Source organism: Nipponia nippon, unplaced genomic scaffold (assembly GCF_047370975.1).
Source record: "Nipponia nippon isolate SJK-2023a ecotype South Korea unplaced genomic scaffold, ASM4737097v1 scaffold_6, whole genome shotgun sequence".
Classification (NCBI taxonomy): Eukaryota; Metazoa; Chordata; class Aves; order Pelecaniformes; family Threskiornithidae; genus Nipponia; species Nipponia nippon.
The window spans coordinates 47,437,984-47,459,692 of NW_028262380.1; the positions used below are offsets into that span (position 1 = coordinate 47,437,984).

General features: G+C 36.6%; 1 protein-coding gene across 1 annotated transcript in view; it reads right to left on the reverse strand.

Annotated features, from left to right (window-relative positions):
* Window positions 1–21,709, reverse strand: part of LOC148051451 (uncharacterized) — a 200,182-nt gene that overhangs the window by 89,064 nt on the left and 89,409 nt on the right. Inside the window, exon 3 of the mRNA XM_087736976.1 lies at window positions 9,763–9,831. The gene's annotated coding sequence lies outside the window, so the exon portion shown is untranslated. The remainder of the gene's footprint in view (window positions 1–9,762; window positions 9,832–21,709) is intronic.

Sequence of the window (21,709 nt, forward strand, 5' to 3'; positions counted from 1 at the left end):
GAAAAAAATCTCTCCAGGATTTGTAACCATAATAAATACACATTTTCTAACTTTTGAATACTTGACTTTACAACCTGAATCTTTTCTTTACACATGGAAATATGAGAATGTGTATGTACACTTATATACTGAATACAATTCCACTTGATCAATAACTTTTTTTAAAATCGTAGAATCATAGAATCATTTAGCTTGGAAAAGACCTTTAAGATCACCAAGTCCAACCGTTACCCTATCACTGCCAAGTCCACCACTAAACCATGTCCCTAAGCACCATGTCTATCCATCTTTTAAATACCTCCAGGGATGGGGACTCAACCACTTCCCTCGGCAGCTTGGTCCAGTGCCTGACAACCCTTTCAGTGAAGAAATTTTTCCTAGAATTCAATCTAAACCTCCTCAGTGCAACTTGAGGCCATTTCCTCTCGTCCTATCACTCAGCAGAAGAGACCAACCCCCACCTCGCTACAACCTCCTTTCAGGTAGTTGCAGAGAGTGATAAGGTCTCCTCCGAGCCTCCTTTTCTCCAGGCTAAACAACCCCAGTTCCCTCAACTGCTCCTGATAGGACTTGTGCTCTAGACCCTTCACCAGCTTTGTTGCCCTTCTTTGGACATGCTCCAGCACCTCAATGTTTTTCTTGCAGTGAGGGGCAAATCATTGTCTTCAATTCAGGGTCATGGAAGTTACACCCACACTGAAAATAAAACATTCTGGGAACTGCGCTCTGGTCCTGATGACAACTGACGTAGGAAACTCTGTTACTTGCCTAGCCCCAAAACAGAGCAGCTACACCTTGAATACTTATTGAACAGTGCCTGGGTGTTAAATGGAAGACTGCTTTTTAACTTAGTCCACTACCATGGCAAAGACCACAGAAAGAGCTTAACAGTCCAGAGAATGATAAAATAGTGCTAGTATATTAGCCTACACTTAGCATAAGCACATATAAACTTAGCTATTATGTTTGTAAAACACATGCATCCTTGTTTATCACTCCATCTGAAGCTGCATTAAAGCTACTGGGAATTAACTGCACTGATTCTGAATTAGATGAACAAACATTTGAGAAGGAGAGAGTAGCGCATTACTGAGCTCTTTTTTTCATTGTCATACAGCTTTTTCGCACATGGGTAGGATTTTGCTATAATCTTTTTTATAAAAATAGCTTACTTATTATTGGTTCCACTTTTTTTAAACCAAGGGAAAATGACTTTTATATCAATAAAGCTTCCAACAGAGATATACTATTTGTGCATATAGTTGTGATAAAGTACTTATTCCCATAGATATTGAAAATGTACTCTCTCATTCTAATTATTTATAAGTAAGGAAAGTAGCGGTTTGACAGAGAAGCAAATTATAAATTCACGTGTAAAACTTCACAATAGGTTTGTCTGATTGTAAATGGAAGCAAAAAGCTGATGCTTAGAGTATGTTATACCATAGCTAATGCGTTCGCTGTCTTTAAACCAATAAAAAGCATTGTTTTAGAGATCACTAGCTCTTTATAACCTCTGACTGATGAGATTTAGTTTTATGCATTGCTTCTGGTTTTCCTTTTTGAAGCATTTACAGGGCATGAAGAGAACTGGGAGTCTTAGAATGTGAACCACAGCAGTCCAGTGCACAGGGCAGAGGGCTCCCTTGGGCTAGCCGATCAGACCACAGACACGTCTGAAATCTCAGTCCTGCTTAGGATTGCAACCATATTCCTACTGCCACTTGGGAGGAAAAAAAAAAAAACAAACAAAAAACAACCAAAAAACAAACACAAAAAGCCTGAAAGCCTATTCTGAGAATTCTTTCTGACAAATGCACAATAAGAAAATTATTTAGACATCATAAGCTTCTTAGGTTCTCTGGCCATTGAAAGAAGAGGTAGTAATGGTGTCCTTTTCAGTCTTTCAAGTTTGAATGCTTGCAGAAGGAGTGGAAGACCTGAGTTCAGACTATTTTTTTCATTTTCAGATAATTTAAACACTCTTTTTCACATTGGTATCCTAGCACTGAGCCTGTGGGGAGTATTCACCAATGCCTCTCCATAAAAGAGAGTTCAAGATTTGCTACAATGCAATGATGGAGCAAGACTGAACATGACTACATATTGGATGTGGCAATCCCAGCTGTGAAGGAAAAGCCCTGTACCTGGTCTCTGCTATAAAGACCATTTATTTAGCTAATGAATATTTATTCTCTCTCTTATGGAACCAGTAGCATCTGGATTCTAAGTGGGCTTAGTTGGGAGACAAATGCTAAATGGCTTATCCCAAGGCAATTCTCAAGTTGCACAAAAGCAGTGAGATGTCTAAGGCTTTTATTACTAAAACTGATACACTTCAACTGTTCAGTCACTTCAAAGAGGTGGCAGCAGATAGAGTGTTTAGGTTTTTTTGTTTTTTAAACTGCGTCTTCAGTTTATTCACCTTTACTTAGCCTCAGCTCTGTGAGGTGCCTAAATTGTTAAATAAGTCTAATAATTATGACATTTCTGCCTGCTGAAGTAGAGAACAGTGAGGAATGAATGAATGTATCCTAGTCTTCTGTTCAATGTATTTAACTCTACACACTTCAAATATAAGCTGACATAAAATATATGATAAAAAAATTTAAATACACCCTGACTTCAGTTCATGAGTAATAGTTAAGTTGTAAAACAAAGAGAAATGAAATGACTTCATCTAATACTGCTTCAAATTCACACTTTCAAAGGGCACTGTTCACTCTTACTATGCAACAAGGGATTGTTTCAGCCCACATAGTGTGGCAAGTGTTGCAGCATAATGACTTATACTGAGTGGTTAGGTTGTTACAGCTGCAATAATTCAAAATACAGTCAGTTCTGAATTATCCCTGACTAGTTTATCCAAACTGCATATGTTAAGACTTGCAGTTTGGCTCTGTACATTGCCACCTTAGGTCCAGTTTGGTTTACAAGCTCGTAAGGTTGGCGCTGTAGTTTCCAGAAGATTTATTAGCGAAGGTGTAGTGCAATGCAAATACACATAGCCAGTCCAGGTTTCCTCCTTTCCATGGGAAAGTCATTTGCATTACCAGTGGAGAAGGAAGGAAGGAAGGGAGATGGAAGGTTTTGAGGCATTCTGTACTTAAATAATATGCCAAATACAGATGAGATTAAAGTTTGGCTATGGAGAAATTTGGCACATAACTGCAAAAGACAGAGACGTACTCAAAGTAGCTTCCATCTAGGTAGCAGAGATAACAGCAACGAAGACAGTGGCAACAGTGCTCCAGGGACCCTACATTTGCTAGCTTGCACAAGCAATCTTCAGCTATATTCACTGCTATTTCTACCCAAGTAATAATATTAAAGCCATGCAAGGACATGCTTATATGTGGTGACAGACTAATCCTCAATGCCTGTTCTGCCCCTTTCTTAAATGTATATGTGAAAAGGTAAAAGATTACAAGGCTGTTAAGAGTAAAGGTGTGATTGTTGCAGCACAACACCTGGTTCATCAGGGATCCAGTTCAAGCACCTCATGCTCCTGTGTAACCTTCAGGCGTAGATTTTCTGTCCATGGAAACCAAACTGTGATGATGGTAGTAATCATTCACACTTATCTAAATATGGAAGCAGAACATAATCGGGCACGTGCTTTGTGGTGCCTCTGAGTCCCCTGGTCTCCATATAATGAAAGAAGCATAGAAGGCCAAAAAAAAAAAAAGTGACTCGGGCAATACAGAGATTAAAGTTGGCCTGATATAGAACTAAATGGAAATTTCCTGCAAAAAGTATCATTTTTCCTGGGGAATTTTAATTTCATCAAAACACCACTGCCTGGCAGGAAAATGTTTCATATGCAAAGTGTATTATCAGCCTTCATGAGAAAAAAGCAATTTTACAGATGCACAGGTACACTTAAGAAACAGATTCATTTGACACACCACATCCTCATCTTTCTTTGTCCACGTTACATACATCGTAGTTTTTTGGCACTGCGGTTAAAGAGACTCATGAGATTCAGGAGAATTTTCTCTTAAAGTAAAACTTGTTGGAAGGAATTAAATGAAATAGTTTGTGATTAGCATTTGCTTTACCTGTCAAACGTAAGGGCTTTAACTGAATACAAACAAAATAAATGACAAAAAACAAGTTTTCCATTCTTTTTAAGTGGCCATTATCAGATCCTGTTTTTTTATTAATAGCTCAATATTTTCATTGCCAATGGATCTTTTAATGATTTGTTTCTCTTCCCAAAGTTTTTAGTAGTGGTAGCATTAATGAGGATACTTCCTGACATTCCTTCAGAAAGATGATATTTATATAAAAATACACAGTAACTATCAGATTAGTGGTCTCTCTGCAGTACTGTTTCTTCCTGTGTGTAGGAAATGATTCTCTGACCTGAGAGGAATAATTTTCTCATCCACTCCAAACTTGTTATCCAAGGATTACAATCTTGGAGATGCAAAGATGCAAAAGCTGCATTCTGCCAGGCATAAAAATAAAATTGAAGAAAAGGAGACACAGTGTAGTTATGACACAACAGGAGCAGCATCAGTGAACAAAGGGACCACAATGATGCACTCCAGAGAGAAAAACAGACCAATTATCAGCCAAAGAATATTTAAGATATTTACGATAGAAAGACCAAAAGGAAAACAATTAAATAGATTTTGTTTTACATGAGGGTTTTCATGGTAAAAATAAGCCAATTCGCTTCAATAAACCCTGAAATTCACTCTAGCTTTCGTTGAAGACTTGATGTAACTTAGATTTTACTTTTTAATATATCTAAATTACTGCCATTTATCCTCTGATGGAACTATAACAAGATATAAAATTATGCCATCTAAAATCACATTTAAATTAAATTATCCAGATTTGTGATACAGATAACTACTGCTCAGAGGGTATCTAAATGTCTAACTGATTAACCTTAAAACCTAAATTAAAGTACTAAGGGGGGATGCTTGTCTCCACATAAAATTCATGGAGAAAGTTAAGATCCTACATGAGCTGAAGTCTATTTTAGGTACCTTGGTTTTGCCACAGAAAACAGATCACTTATACAGAGTTTGAATCTAGTGAAGATGTGCACCAGAGTCAGATACAGGGGGACCTCCCAGGTCCTAAACTACAACCATAAATAAAATAATTTTTCTCATTCATGACACAGGAAGATAAGATTCTGTATGAGGCATTTTAGTGGGATGTATAAAATAAGCGGTGTGAATGCCTCCCCAGAAGGAATATTCTTTATGACTCAAGAGTTACTTTGGTTTTTTTATAGACCTGTTGTAAAGTTCAGTATTGCATGTTTTCTGCTCAAACTAGAAAGTTACATGTGGGCATATGACAAACACTGGAAGACATACATACACAAGTACATATTGTTCCTAACGTCATATCCTACCATGATATAGTAATCATCATTACACTTTAGTGCTACCTAAAAAGGAAAGAAGCACAGCAATCAATGATATGTGAAGAGCTATTCTGCTGAGATCTGCATTTTTGCCGAACTTTGTCATGACCTTGAATGCAAATCAATCTGGGATGCATGTATCCTAAAGATTTATTGCTGTGGTTTGCTCCAATCTTTTCTTAATAAACTGAGTTAAAAATAACTCAGACAGCTCATTAGTTATAGCATGATACATTTTCCCCTTAATTTGGGGGATGGCAAAAGTCTTCATTAGTCTTAAAGCAACATGTGCTGTGCAATACCTACCATACCACAAAAATCAGGCTAGTCCTCTGTGCACCATCTGCTCAAAGAACAATAATCATCCTGTGAAGTATTTATCTTCTGCATCTTGCCTCCCAGTGTTTTCTGCCTTGTGACAACCTTCACTGTGATAATGTTTGCTTAGTCCTGAGATTTATCATTCCTCTCCTCTGAGTATTAGAGTTATTAATAAAACTAATTTCCTTTGCCATATTTGGGTTGTCTACAATGTAACTGAAAGGAAACATTTTACAGAGTTACCTCACTGGAAACTCCATAGCTAAGAAAATTCTTGAGGTATTAGCATCAAATGTTCTATGCAAAGGAATTGTTTTTCTTCGAGGGATTTTCCAGTAAATCTCTATAAATATAGCATTTCTCTCGATGTTTCCATTCTATAGTAGTGTATTTTTGCCAGCTTTTTTTTTAAGACATTATGTAACATAAAGACTATTTGTCATCTTTTTTAATTCTCCATTTGTTTGGTGCTTCATACATAACCAGAGCCAATGATGGCTGTTTTGTATACATATTACCCATAAATATGCATTTCTAGGGGTAGTGTTAGACTCACTAAGCAGCACTAGAATTGTTTCCTTTATAATCATGCTGTCTGTTTTCTTTGGAAACTAACTCTGCACTGTTCATTACTCACTCTTCTCCCTTACCCAACATTCTGTGGGCAGTAAAACAATCTTCAACCACACATAGGTAAGCAGCAATATATTTTACTATCATACCACCCCAGTTACAAGCCAGATGGAAATCTAAAATCTTCACTTTTACAAGAACAGGAATTAAAAGTAATATAATTTATTAAAAAAAAACAAAACAAAAAAAACCCACACAAACAAAAACCTTCTCCTCCCCTTTCTATATCTCTCTCATGTCAATAAATCCCTACCTTATCTTCCAACTTAGATACAACAGTCCAACTCCATTTCAGTTTCACCTGCCAAGCACATTTCCATAAATCAACTTCACCACTAGGTATGAGACCTGCCTCAATCTCACCTGCCTGGAGCTGCGTAGGGAGGTGTGTGGTTCTGATAGCTGGAAGGAAGCAGCCCCCCTGGGGGGGTGGGCGAGGGGGTGTGTTGGGGAATACATCATTGATAGCGCTATCACTTATACTCTTTCTTCAGTGAACACCAGTAAGCACAGGATGCTAGTGTTACAACACTGTAAAACAGTTTACGAGCAAAATGAACCATCCAGAATTTCATTTTTAAGAAAAAAATCACCTATATTTAGGCCTGTATAACGTTATTAGGACAATGACATTGTAAGGAACTCGGATGCCAAGCTTAAAAAAATATGTTTGAGTCTATTGAAGAAAGTTTTACAATCTCTAAGTTAAATCTCTGCATACATATGGAATCTCTAAATCTAAAAGATATGGAACATCCATTGGCTAAACACATTTGATGGGAGACCTGGTACACAGGCTGCCTCATTTTAGGCCTACAGTGCTGAAAAGTTTGGACACAATCTCAGGTGAAAGTGAATTACTATATGCCTTACTCAGTAGGAAAAAAATAGGTCCAGATTTTGTTATCGTGTAAGTAGGCACAACACCTCAAACTCATTTTCACATCTTTAATTTTAATTATTTACTATCAGAACAAAAAACTATGTATTATATGAGCTGTCAGAAAGACAGTTATCAGATCATTGAAATGTATTTTTTGTATAAATTTGGCCACAAATTCAACCAAATTTATTATTCAATCTTTAGACAGAAAAAATGAAAACAGGGAATACCAATATATCATGATTCAGTTTCTAAACTTCTTACTTTTATATCGTTTAAGGTTTGGACAAGCAATAGCAAATAATGATGATGGTTAACCATGCTTAACCAGCTGAGTAATGAAAACTGGCTGTAGACATGTGTCCAGCCTGCTAAACTGCAAACTAAAAACAGATTAGTAGAAATCACCTTTAGAGTGTTTTACTTTACATTTGTTATGCATACACACATATGGCTAATCTAACAAGTTGTAGCTTGTTAAACATGGTAAGGCACTGATGTGTCATCTTCTGGACAAACTCTCATGTTAATGTTTACTGTTTTCAAAATTAAAATAGATACACAGAAACTTAAGAAATTTGCTATATCTGAAGTCAAAATGAAATTATATGTTCTGTCCTATGTCAGTCCTGACTTGATGGCAGTTATTAGTTTTTTTAACAGTCATATGATTATGAACTAATTTCCCTAACCATGTATCCCTGGGCAGGGATGTTGCCTTACTTGTGCCTTATTTCAATCTTGCGTGTTTTTAATGTTAATTTCCACTAAAGCTTGACTAGACATTTTATTTTGATTTGTTTCAAATCCACACAGAATAAGGGAACAAGTCCATCACAGTGAAACTGAAACTGTACTAACCACAACTTCATAACAAGCACTTGAAGATCTTGTCTCCATTAGTCAATTGGACAAAATACCTCAACCATATCATTATTCCCCATCCAACTCTTAAATTGATCCCAGAATTGAAGATTTGAGTCCTTTGGACCCTGTTTTTCCCCTTCAGGATACAATAATTCCCACTGATTTCAAATGAATTATTCAGTTCCTTCACTTCAGGACAGACAGATAGATCACACTTAGACACAATCACCCATAGGGAGCCCACTGGAAATAATAAAATCATATTAAAATCAAATATGTTAATAAATAAGACCCAAAAGAGTTAGCATGAAGCATGTCAATCAATCGGGGCAGTCTGAGGTAACATACTCAAAGATGCTACGAGTAGGTAGAAGATATGTATTTTAACTAGGAATTGTGCAAAGAATGCCTTTGGGTCCTATTTATAGTAATGGGAAATGGTGACACTCCTCATGAAGAAAATGACATTTTTTTGTTCTTTCAGGTAGCTAAATCCATTTCACTCACATGGACTGCTATCCAAAATATCAATGTCTTAACGTTTTTGACAAATGGCATCATAATATCTGTTTTCATAGCCTTTATATCACTGCCAGAAATCAGCCACATTCTTTCATTTTTTTAACTGCCTCTGAGACTGAATATTTGAAGCACATAAAATAAAATGGCATCCTCATGGAGCAAAATTTCATTTCCCTATTCTTATTCGCTTTACATACTTTACTTTGTACCAGTATTCCAATTGAAATGGTGGAAGAGGCCTAGCATATGGCTTTTTATTGTAAGAATTTTTTTTTAATTAACGACACAAACTTGAGCTTTCAGTATTTCATTGGTACAGCATATGGAGAAAAAACTATATTATTGTTTTAAATATGAAAGGTTTGCCTATTTCCTGCTCACAGGATAGGGGCTCTAGGGAAACAGAGAATATGGACCTTAGGTTTAAGTTCCATTATGAATTATATTTCTTGCATCGAGGTGACTGAACTGGTCTCTGATGTCAGATTTTTATGCCTTATATGCTGGAAGTTACTGTTCTAAAGTATTACCCCGTTGCTAATTTTTAGGAAGAATATTTTTAATATAACTTTTCCACATACTACTACATCAAGACAGAGAAAATGAGAATCAAAGGCAGGATCTGAAAACAAAGGAAAGGGCACAAACCAAAACTGGCTGTGGCAATACAAAAGTGAGCAAAACCAAAATGTTGATACAGTTGGTTTGCAACTGACTAGTGGGGAAGAAAAAAAAAAAAAAACCCAAAAAAAAAAGATAGACCTGTAAGGAAGCATTTTCCTCCACATTAACACGATCTCTGAGAATCCCACTAAGAAAAGAAAGCCCTAAATACTAAGTAGGAGGTTATTTTTTTTAAATCTGTTAAAAGCGCTGGTAATGCAGCAAACACTGATGACTAGCTGAACTCTCTCCTCACATAGTCATGCCCTTGTTTTTGTCAATATATTTATAATTTGTCTTGGAAAACGGGTAAATAATTTTGCAGGTAAATCCCCTTGTTTTTCGAAAATTATCATCTCCAATCTCCTCCTTGCCCTTTTTTTACTTACATTCACTTCTAGTTCTCATCTTTACATGTTTTTATAGTTGTACTCCAAAACAACAATGTGAAAAATAGGTGTATTGATCTGTCAGATCTTACCTGACATGGAAAGTCCAGAGGTGCAAGGTTTAGCAGGCAGCTTAGCTCAGATGAAGATTTAAAAAAAATCTGTTCAAATAAACACAAGAAATGAGAGAACAAATTACTGATTATTGTTTGTATTTAATTTGAGCATCTTTGGTAGAACGTGTCTCTACTCAAAATATTGCACATGTATAATTGATTGAACTTGCCAGAACTAATACAAATATCTTCTGCCACTCTCTAAGAAGAAAGTTTAACTCTGAGACCACTTTACTGTGGACATTTTGCCCCAGGCTCATATTATCCTAATTTTAGATAAACACTGCTGCACATAAAGGAATCTGAACAATTTGTTCATACACCAAATGACTTTGTTGACTTAGCTAGGAGCTTGTCACCAACATTTAACAAAATTGCACGACTTTTTGAAAGGTGACAAAGACCATTTCTTTTTATATGCAAACTCTGGGAATTCTTTTCAGTTACCTGAAAGCTGCAGTTTTGCAGAATAAAACATTTTGTTTGGCTCATCTTCCTTCAGACCTTATAAAAATCATTTATATTAGGACAGTAATGGATAATGTGCTTATATTTTACCAGGTATTTTCATGACTTTAAGACAGTCAAGGCTCCAGGAAAAAAAAAAATCTAAATATGATTAATGATACAGCAGATTCCTATAATAGTGGTAAAGTATGCAGCCATCCAAAAACACACAGGAACAGTTTTGCAATGATGAACTGCCACTTAACCAAGGAGATTAATTTCTTTAGAGCACTAACTCTGTGCCACATATGATTCTCAGTGTCACATATGAAACTCCTTTGATCCTAGCTAGGGTCAGTTATTACTGTGTACAATCTAGCCCCCTGTAAACAAGCCCATCTCTTTGCAGACATGACTACATCATCACGATGCAAAGATGAATTACTTAGCCCAGGCTTTGTGCAGTCCTATGTGGCTGCCAGATGAAAACTGGCTTGCATCCCGGTATCTTGAAAAATATGTGAAGCCGCTTCGCGATTGTGTGTATTTGACTTTATAGACATATCTTGACTCCTTCTTTGCCTAGTTAAAGTGCCAAATTAATAGTTTCAACTTCTGCCACAAGTCTACCACTAGAGAATGCTGAGGAACTCCTTTTAGTCAAACTTCATTCCATTAAATGTAATAATGTATTGAAAGGGATTTGAGGCTACTGACTCCCTGAGTTCAAAACCTACCACCTGCTAAGTAGTTCAGAGAATTCACATGTGAGAAAATGTCTATTTCTGTTTTAATGTTGTACTCCAAATAACAGGAATAATACTACGCACCTTCCAAGAAAGGAGTGCTGGAAATAATTTACATTTTCAAAACATACTGAGAATACAAAATCCCAGGTAAATGTGTAAAGAGTAACCAAATAATACTAAAAGATATGCTATTGCTTTCATCCAGTCACCATCTGAGGACATGAGAAAATCCAAACTGTGAGCCTGAAAACTTTCAATTCAAAAAGCAACATACTTTCTGGAGAATAAATGGAAATGGGTCCATAAGGGCCAAAATGATAACACATACAGCAAGTTATAGTATGTAAAACCAAAGCTGCAGATGTATTCAGTGCCAAAAGGCTGAATTTAGTTTAAATGTACATGAACAATGTGATTTTCACTATGAGTCACATCAGGTTTTCCTAGTTGAGACTTTATTCCCTGGTGGATATTAACGCAGACAAATTCTTTCTTTCACATCTACATTTTCTACTGTCACAGAGAGATATCATACCTCTGGGTACCTGTGACCTTTCTCACACTATGAAGAGAAAGGAATATTTAGAACATCATATGAGAGAAAAGTAGCTTAATATAGATAGCAATGAGAATAATGTTTATGTCAAGTGTGAATAATGAAGGAATCTGAAATGAACAATCATTTTAAATCATCTAACATGGGAACTTCCCAACATGCTCTCAGAGCAGAGTAATGGCAGGAAAAAACCTCATAGACCAGGTTATAGCTGAACTACAGATAGGCAGACAGATACCAGGATTACACGAAAGAAGGAGCGTGCAACCTCCTAACTGAAAACTGCAATAAGTCATCAGAATAACTCATACAGCTCACAAGGTCCTGCTTGTCAATCTGTTTCCAAAGGCACTTCAGATACAGGCAGGCTGCAATGTGCAAAAATCTTTCTGCCAGCTTCCTGCTACCTCTCACAGGGGATGGCAGCCCCCATTGCACGACCATGCATATCTTGCCATGGGATCAACATCCATAGGAGCTTGTGATGGAGGACACCTGCATTATAATCAGTCAACAAATAACAGTCCATAGGACTCTATGAAGCCTGTCTTAGTTTAAAGAAAAAAAAAATATCCCCTACCTCTTTCTTCAATGTATTATCACTTAACTTCTTAGCTTCAGCTCACTACTATCTATAATATTTTAAGATATGATTGCTGGCAACATGGTAGAATAAGAAGAAAGCCATGTGCAAGCTGTCTACAGGTATCCTACAGATAAAAGGAAACTGGTTCCTGAATGGGTTCCAAGCATTATTACAGTTGTAGGTATTGTAAAGGCAGAGATTATTGCAGTGGAACTCTTCAACTAGCAAAAAGCTACAAGTTGAATAACTATTTGCTTGTAATGCAATACAAATATAATGCAATACAAAACACTACTAGAAAGCATTAGCCCAACTTGTGTGGAAAATTCCCTGGGATATCATTACAACCCATGTGTTTGAATTCAATGACAAATGAACTAGCATCTGAAGTAAATCTGATCAACAGAACCTTAAGATAAATATTAATTACAGGACATGTAATACTCTTACGGACAGTACAAGCTGTGCCCAACTAGAGAAGACACTTTGGATTTAAATATCTTTTACTATTTTTTTGGCTTAGTACCTGGAATCGTTGGACTTAACTGGCAGCTAAAGAACAAGAAAAAAGAATTTAGTAACATCACAAGGATCTTTCAGATTCATAAATTGAGAGAGCAGCAAATGACTTAACACAGGTTTTTAGGACTGAAGATATCTTTTTATATTTACATTACTTCATTAGTTTCCAGAAAAATATGCGAGGAACATCTGGTAGGAGCATAAAGGACTGTAATGCTTTCTAAGGAGTCAGGGTTTATGTGACAAATCACTACATTACTTCCATGAGGCATATAATCAGAAACCATGGATTAAGCTTCACCCCCACACTGAATGGAAAATGTCTACAGACCTCAAGGAGAAGGAGGATCAGTAGGCTGCTGTGAATTAGAAAGACCAGGCAGCATTATTACATTAGCTAAGAGAAAATTTGTCTGGAAAGATGAATGCTAAGAAGATTTTGAAGTCATAAAGGGAAGTGCTCTAACTCATGCTAGATTTAAAACTCCAGCTTCATCCAATTTGCAGTAGTCCACAATGCCAGACATACACGTCAGCAGTTGAATAAAATGATGTGGCTGTTAGACAAAAACCAGTGACTTATAGAGACTGCAAATTCAATCAAAGAGAGACCAAATATTCAGCCACATAACTTGAGTGTTGACCATTGTGGAGACCCTCAAGACATGCAGTCCCTATTTATTGGGATTATGATTCATATTCATCTTTTGTAGCATTTTTAAATCTAAATATTTCTTTTATATCACATTCGGAATGTACAGATATATGTAGCCATTAAAGGGGAATTTTTATTAAAAACTTCACAGTTTTGTCTTTTGAATGAATTGCATTACCCCACTACTTATGGCAATAACTAAATTTAAACCCTGAGCTTAATTTGCAGTCAATTGCACAGATATTAAGAGTGATCATGGTAAGACTGACTGCTCTTACGATTTTGAGAACTCAAGATAAGTAACTACTTAGTCATCTTTCAGCAATGTTTGAAAAGCATTTTCATGTTAAAGGAAAACTCGGTATCATATTGTGTAGCAATATCATTCATAGGACATAACAGTATAATGTAACATCTTAATAGTACCATACAATATAAACTTTCGGCTAAGTATTCTGAACATCACAAAATCTTTTAAACCCCTGTTTTCAACTTCATTTTAAAAAGCTCTGAGGAATACAGGCATTCAAAAACATAATTATCCTGGACAATTACAGAAGTAATGTTAGCACTATGGAAGCATGACATTTCCATTCGGTCATGGTTTAAACCCAGGCAGCAACTAAGCCCCACACAGCCGCTCGCTCATGCCCCCCACAGTGGGATGGGGGAGAGAATCAGAAGGGTAAAAGTGAGAAAACTCGTGGGTTGAGATAAAGACAGTTTAACAGGTAAAGCAGAAGCCGAACACACAAGCAAAGCAAAACAAGGAATTCATTCACTCCCTCCCATCGGCAGGCAGGTGTTCAGCCATCTCCAGGAAAGCAGAGCTCCATCATGCATAATGGTTACTTGGGAAGACAAATGACATAACTCCAAACATCCCCCCCTTCCTTCTTCCCCCAGCTTTATATGCTGAGCATGACATCATATGGTGTGGAATAGCCCTTTGGTGAGTTGGGGTCAGCTGTCCCGGCTGTGTCCCCTCCCAACTTCTTGCCCACCCCCAGCCTGCTCGCTGGTGGGGTGGGGTGAGAAGCAGAAAAGACCTTGACTCTGTAAGCACTGCTCAGCAGTAACGAAAACATCCCTGTGTTATCAGCACTGTTTCCAGCACAAATCCAAAACATAGCCCCATACTAGCTACTGTGAAGAAAATTAACTCTATCCCAGCCCAAACCAGCACAATTCACATCTTCCATTTTCTTCTTTCATAGAAGGAAAAACATGTTTCATTTTCGGACTGAATGTGCTGTCTACACTATATGCTTCATTCATTAGTTCTCAGAAGAGTATTTTCATGTCTGTTCAATAGCATTTCTGGGCCAGTTTTACAGCTGTATGTCAGAAAGAAACAATAAAAAGACATGTTCTCACAGGATTATTATCCAAGTCGATTGTGTGTTCAAGACTTAAAACGTTATAAATTATGTGATTTTTTGCAATTACAAATACTACATGGCTCCTGCATGTTCAGCTTGTCAAATCTTTTCAACGATCAAATGTGATCCATCATTCTTTTTTTAAAAAGGTATTAATCTGTAATGTCTGAAGGAGATTAGCTATTCTCTTTGTATGTCAGTTTGTCTCAGACTGACATTCTCTTGCGTGTCTTCTTCCTTTTCATGTATGACTGTAAAATTATGTTTGGAAAGTACTGGAAATATTACTGTAACTTAGATAATAATTTCAAAGAAAATTCCTCCTCATAAGTTTTATGTTATTGCCTGAAATTACTGTTCTATAGCAGGAAACCATCTAGTTTGCAAAAAGTCTATTATGCGCCTTATACCAGCTTGCCCATCATTCAACAGCTTTTACGATGCTGGTGATGTGTGAAATTGTATACACAAGTTCACTAAAAATATCTGTCAACATAAAAAAAATCTCAGATGTACCAGAAACCAAATTTAGGGATCCAACTGAGTAAAATATTCTTATGTTTAGCTAAAGTGATTGCAAAAGAATAGTTTTGCTAACCTTATTTACTGCTTTAAACTGTACTAACAGAATTCAGTATTTATTAACTTCCTTTTGTTTTTTTCCTCCATAGAACTTGCTAGCGTACATCCTTCTTTAAATTATGGATTCCATACACTCATCTCTGTAGTATGTGTCATATAAGCAAGAAATAAATATATGTGATTCAGGAAAAATTACTGTTTCCAGCTGTATTCTAGCAGTACCCAGGAAATACTCCCCTTACACTGGAGAAAACTCCCTTTAGACTAGACGCATGATCAAAAGGTAGCAATACGACTCCTCTGCTCCACTCCTGCAAAATAACCATCCCACTTTTGGAAACCTGGAACCAGGGACTGATTAAAACATAATTGTTAAAGAAACTGAGGCCTCGAGCACACATTTAAGTTGCCATAACTTAACAAGCAGCCATGCACCAACTGAGCACAGTAACAGTCTATGTATACCCTTGGTCACCACATTTAAAAGAATTAAATGTTCAGTAGAATTTAGTGCAGAACAAGATAAAGACAAATGGAAAACCTGCAGAGTACCACCAGATGACAAGGCAGGCTGAGAAAGTGGAAAGCTGAGATCTTGGAAAAAAACTCTGCAACCCATGGAAAAGTAGCAATTCTATAAAGCTGGAATTGCTAAATTAATGTTTCTTTCAATTAATGTGAATCAGTAACTTCTTACTGAAAACTGCTATACCACAAAGTCAGCTATTAACACTCCATCATCTTCTATCCATCTATAAACATGACAGACACTGACACAGCATATGCCTGAGCTTTGACACAACTTGCTGATATATGCTTGCTTTTAGCAAGGCCATTCATTTATTCCACAGGGGACCACCATTCAGGTTTTACAAATATAAAAGATGCTTTTCAAATCTGCCTAATGATTTGTTTACCCCAGAAAGGATAAATTTTGGTCTCAGTGGTAAATAATACTTTATCAAGTTGCCCAATTATTCTTTGCATTTAGCAGAGAAATGGGAATTAGTCCAAAGTCATAGTTCTAGTCTTCTGTACAAATAATTTATTACACATATTCAAGCTGTCCATGACGAGCTTCAGAGAAAGTAATGACGCACACGCCCCTACGTACATATAAAATTCAAAAATAACACAGATTTTTCTATTTGCTAGACCTCGAGAAAAGTGGAAATTAAATTAGTACCTGAATATATCTATTCACACAAATATATGGGTGCAATTATCACCCTGTAAGGTTATAGATGATAAAAATACTATTTTTAAAAATGGTTGACAAGAAAAAGTAAAGTTACTTAGGAGAGCTAAAGAACAGGGAACAAAACCTCTAGAATAAGAAATCCATTATAAGTTATAGTCTTACAAGCATATCTGAGAAAGAAAATTCCAGTTCTAAGCCTCACTCTCAATGGACAGGGGATTTACAGTAGCATCATTAAGCACATGGTCAGCCACTGCCTTCTGTTAATTATATATATGACCCTCCCTTACCATGATCCTTCCAGAGGGTAGTTCTAGACTGCAATACCAAGATGGAAAGAAAAGATTAACAGTTAGCTTGTAATACTATTGTAATTCAGTCTTCTAACAGTAGAACTACACTTCAGTTTTGAAAATCAGCAATAGTGACTAATTCCTCCCTCATTTCAACCCTAACATTTGGTGAAGAATGACACAGGTTTACATTTAGCTTGTATCCAAAGTAGCCTGGTCAGTAAGAGTCTTTTGACCTAAACAGGCTTTGGATAAGAAATGTAATTCCAGAAAAAAACATACTCATACATCAACCTCAACTATCTGACCAGCTTCTTATGCAATTATTTTATGGTTAAAATGCTGAGATCTGGTGCTTATATAATGTTAATGAGCCAGAATATACAATGTATAATGAGTCAGAAAAACAAATACAATGTGCATAATTTGTCATTTTCAAATGTTTAGGAATCAGTGCTCCATTCAGAAATTTCTCCAGTGTTTTACAGCTTATCAAATTAAGTGTAATGAAACAAACAGAAACCTTTTATGTCCTATTAAACATAATTGTCAGGAAATGTTAAAATTAAATACAGTAATTAATTGAAATTTTGTGATTGTTTATTTGCCTATTTCAAATTACGTTAAAGGAAATATTAAGTGCAAGTGAAAGACAGATTGCCTCCTGGAGATGTAGCTCACTTTAAATGCCAGTGTCTTCATTCAAGCTACCAAAAAGCACAACGACACACTGGTTTCATGACAAAGCAATAGGCATTTTTTCTTCTAACTAGCAGCTGAAACAGTATCCTGAAAAAGATATTAAAGTATTTGAAATCTTCAAAAGAACTTAACAGAGTTGTATATGTAGCTTCTGAAGAGATTTACAGTGAACACTTCACTCTGAGTCCCTTGAATATTTGAGCCTATTTTTAAAACAGCTCTATCGCTAGAGCCACAGGCAGAGATCTTTTTAAGCTGTAAAGCACTTGCATTCCAAAAAAGAGATGATTGGGTGTTATTTCCCAAATCTGTGTACAATCATAGTAGGTGTTAGAATATGATTTCTACCACATGCTGACAATATTTGATATTTCTAGTGCTAATATAGTTTAATATGTTACTGCAAACAGACAGTTTTCAAAGCACTAATAAAGCACCAAGGATGATGACTCCACAACCAGCCTGGGCAACTGGTCCCAGTGTTCAACCACCCTCAGAGTAAAAAAGTATATTCTTATGTTCAGATGGAATTGCTTGTGCTTCAGTTCATGTCCGCTGACGCTTGTTCTGTCTCTGGGCACCACAGAGAAGTCTGGCTCTATTATCTTTACTTCCTCCCACAAGGTATTTATACACACTGAAAGGATCTCTCCCAAGTCTTCTCTTCTCCAGGTTAAACAATCCCAAATGTCTCAGTCTCTTCCTGTATGATAGATGCTCCAGTCCCTTCACCATCTTTGTGGCCTTTACTTGACTCACTCCAGTATGTTCATGTCCCCCTGGGGAGCCGAGAACCAAACCCAGCACTCCAGATGTGGCCTCACCTAAGTAGGGTAGGGCTGAGTAAAGGGGAAGGATCACCTCACTTGACCTGCTGGCAATGCTCTTCCTAATGCAGCCCAAGAGGTTTTTGAGAGGTTTGCAATAAGAGTACATTGCTGGTTCATAGTCAACCTCTTGTCCACCAGTACCTTCTCTGCAAAGCTGCTTTCCAGACAGTTACCAACCTGTACTAGCACAGAGGGTTGTTCCTCCTCACATGCAGGACTTCTTTGCATTTCCCTTTGTTGAACTTTATGGGAGTCCTCTCTGTCCATTTATCCAGCCTGCTGAGGTATCTCTGAAGGGTAACACAACCCTCTGGTCTACCAACCACTCCTCCTACTTTTGCATTGTCTGAAATAGTGGAAAACGTTAGCAATGATCCTACTACCTCTCACTACCTCTCTTTTGACAACAATTTTTTGTTTCCTTGGACAACTAAAGAATTTTTCTCAATTATATCTTGTCAGAAGACTCTATGTGTATCTATTCTGACACAACAATGTGAAAATAGTAAGAAGTGTGCACAGTTACTAACTGATTTGCAGTGTTATCTAGTGACTTTGGGAAGTGTATATTGTAACTAACCACACTAGGCAGTACACAGTAAAAAAAGATGTGTACATGTAGTACTAAAAATCTTTCCACAAAGAGGATATCAAGAAATAGAAAAACATACAAAAGTTTCAGGCCTGCACAAAGCATTGTAATTCTAATGAGTTTTTGCACCATTTATAGAAACCTCAGAAAAATTAGGCACAGCAGGGGCCGGCATTGTCATTAGCTACATGACCAGGATACTACACAGTAGCAGTAATGCCACTAGCTTTGAAGTAACCACATTGTTACAGCAAAATACCATCTGGTATTTTCCCCTGTTACTCCATAAATGACATTTGTATGCTGTAGCTACTCTAATAACCTATTCTCAAAAGGTGAAAACACTAAGCAGATGTTGGGTCAAAATGAATTGTTTATATGGCATAGACTTCAGACAGGCAAATTAGAGCTTTACAGTTATTTTCTCCTACTAATATTACTATACTGTAAAGCAAATGCACAGCATAAAAAACAAAACAAAACCAAAACCTGAACTAAAACATAATAGCTGCATATCAAGAAACCAATATGAAATTATGTTCTTGGAATCATAACTGCAAATTCTGAAGGTGCTTCTATAGAGCACACTTTTTATACAGAAAAGTGTTCAAAGTAATTTGCGGATTGATTGCAGGCAGCTTTTTCTGCACACTGTTTCAGCTATGTTGCTTAACTCTGTCAAGCCAGACAAAGGGTAGAGCCCTGTTTTTTCTTCCTGAATGGACATATGAATATAGTGCATTTACTGCAAGTGTTCCTGCCTGCTGGGACAAAACTTGGTATCACCACCTGTCCACAAATACCATTCAGATTTACTTCATGGTAAGAGATTCTGAAGAATGTGCTAAGTCTTATTAAAACATTAGATATGGTCTCAAGAAGCAAAATGCCTCTGGTGCCAAACTTTGGGGACTCTGATTTTAACACTTTAGTATGGCTGTTGCTTTTAAAAAAGTATTGATAGCTATATAAAAAAAAAAAAAAGTAAGATGCACTTTGATTCAAATGCTGCCATATAACCACAGCCTGTCTTAAAATGCATTCCGTGTTCTTGGAGATCTGAAAACACTATATATTACTTAGAGAATCTTCTGACCCTCAAGATACATGCCACTAAACAAGATGAGGCTCCTAAAAAGGAGAGGAAGAAAAAAGTGTTCCCGAACACCATTTTAAATTTTAAACCCCCACCTGGATATGCATTTTATAATGCTAAATGCTGCAATTCACATTTTTAAGTTACACATCTGTTGTTTCCATTATTAACAATTGCATTATTGCTTCAGGTTATATTTCTTTCTTTAAAAAAGCTGCTGCATTAGTCATACTGACAGGATTAGTTCTGTTAAATTTACCTAGGAGCAAATTAGCATAGGGATACAGTACTTGGCCGACAGTTAGAAGTTTTGGTCATCTGTATGACAACTAGGTGGTGATAGGCAAAGTCACTCCTATTTTTTTTTTTACTCTCCTCCACCTTCTGTGCATTGTCTATTTAGACTGCAAACTTCTTGAAGCCAAGACTGTTTTTCTTCATATCTGTCTTCATACCAAGAAGCCGAAAAGGGAATCTTAGCCTAGGGTATGATCTTTGGATATTATATTCATCTAAGAATCACCAATAACACAAAATACTAAAAATAAAGCAGAAGGCTTTGATTAGTGAACTTTCTGTAAGATTCCTGTATTAGCTCCAGAAAGAGGGGAAAAATTCTGCAAATATTACTAAGGCATAAAATAGCTTATATGCACACAATGCAATTATAAATCAATAGTGTACATCAAAGCTCTTTTGAGGGAAATGAAAGAGAATTTGGGTACAGCTGACACCTTTCATGGGAGCTGGGCAGCAGTTGTCTGACTCTGCATGTTAAGAGAGGTTGATTATTGCTTCCTCAATTAAGATGACTATTGTTGCAGATAATGTGAAGAATTAAATGGATTTCATACCAAACAGCACTTTCAACACAAAATTAAAGCAATTTTCAAAAAGAAAGAAAAAAAAAAAAAGAAAAAGAAATGCAACTAGTTAAGTCCAATCCTTCTCCCTGTCCCTGCAAAGGAAAAGCTGCCATTTGGCAACCATAACGATTCACAGCAGCATTCACTTTGCTTGTGGCTATTTTTAAGGTTTGGAACTGACACTTCAACAAGGTGATGAACAGAAAAATTAAAAGTATTCCACAATCAGTTACTCTTTTGGAAAAAGAAGGCAGAGTGTGGGGAAAACCTTCCACTGATATTTTTCCAAGTACCATAAAGTGATTGACATAGACAATCATATTGTACATGTTATGTAATTTACATGGCATATACGTATAGTCAGCCAAATTTTGAACTGCCTACTCAACCTATATCCAATGGTTATCTATCCAAATAAGGAGTCAAATATATGAAAGACCCTCAAAATATGTTGTGCTTCTTACAAACGTCGTAAAACAATCTTAAGATAGTGCAGTCATGTTTTTTTCTGCACAATTAAATTACTTATACACATATTTGTACCTATAAACATAACAAGACCTTTCATATGTTTCAGTTTGAATATCATCCAAAATAATTAAGTCATGTATATGTGAGGTTTTCAGCTGCTGTGGTGTCTACTTAGGCTAAAGAAATTCTCCTTTTGTATTTTTCCTTCCTGTTCTACCCCCCCAGAATCTTGTGGTTTTTTTTTTCTCTCCTGACTTACACAGTTTTTCCACTTCTTTCTAGAAGCTGTATGGCATTATAGCTAAAGTTTTAGAAAGGGGAAGTCTCACCAGATAACAGGAAAGTGTTGCTGCCAAAAGCGGCAGTCATTCCCCTGCCCCACTCCCTGTTAGA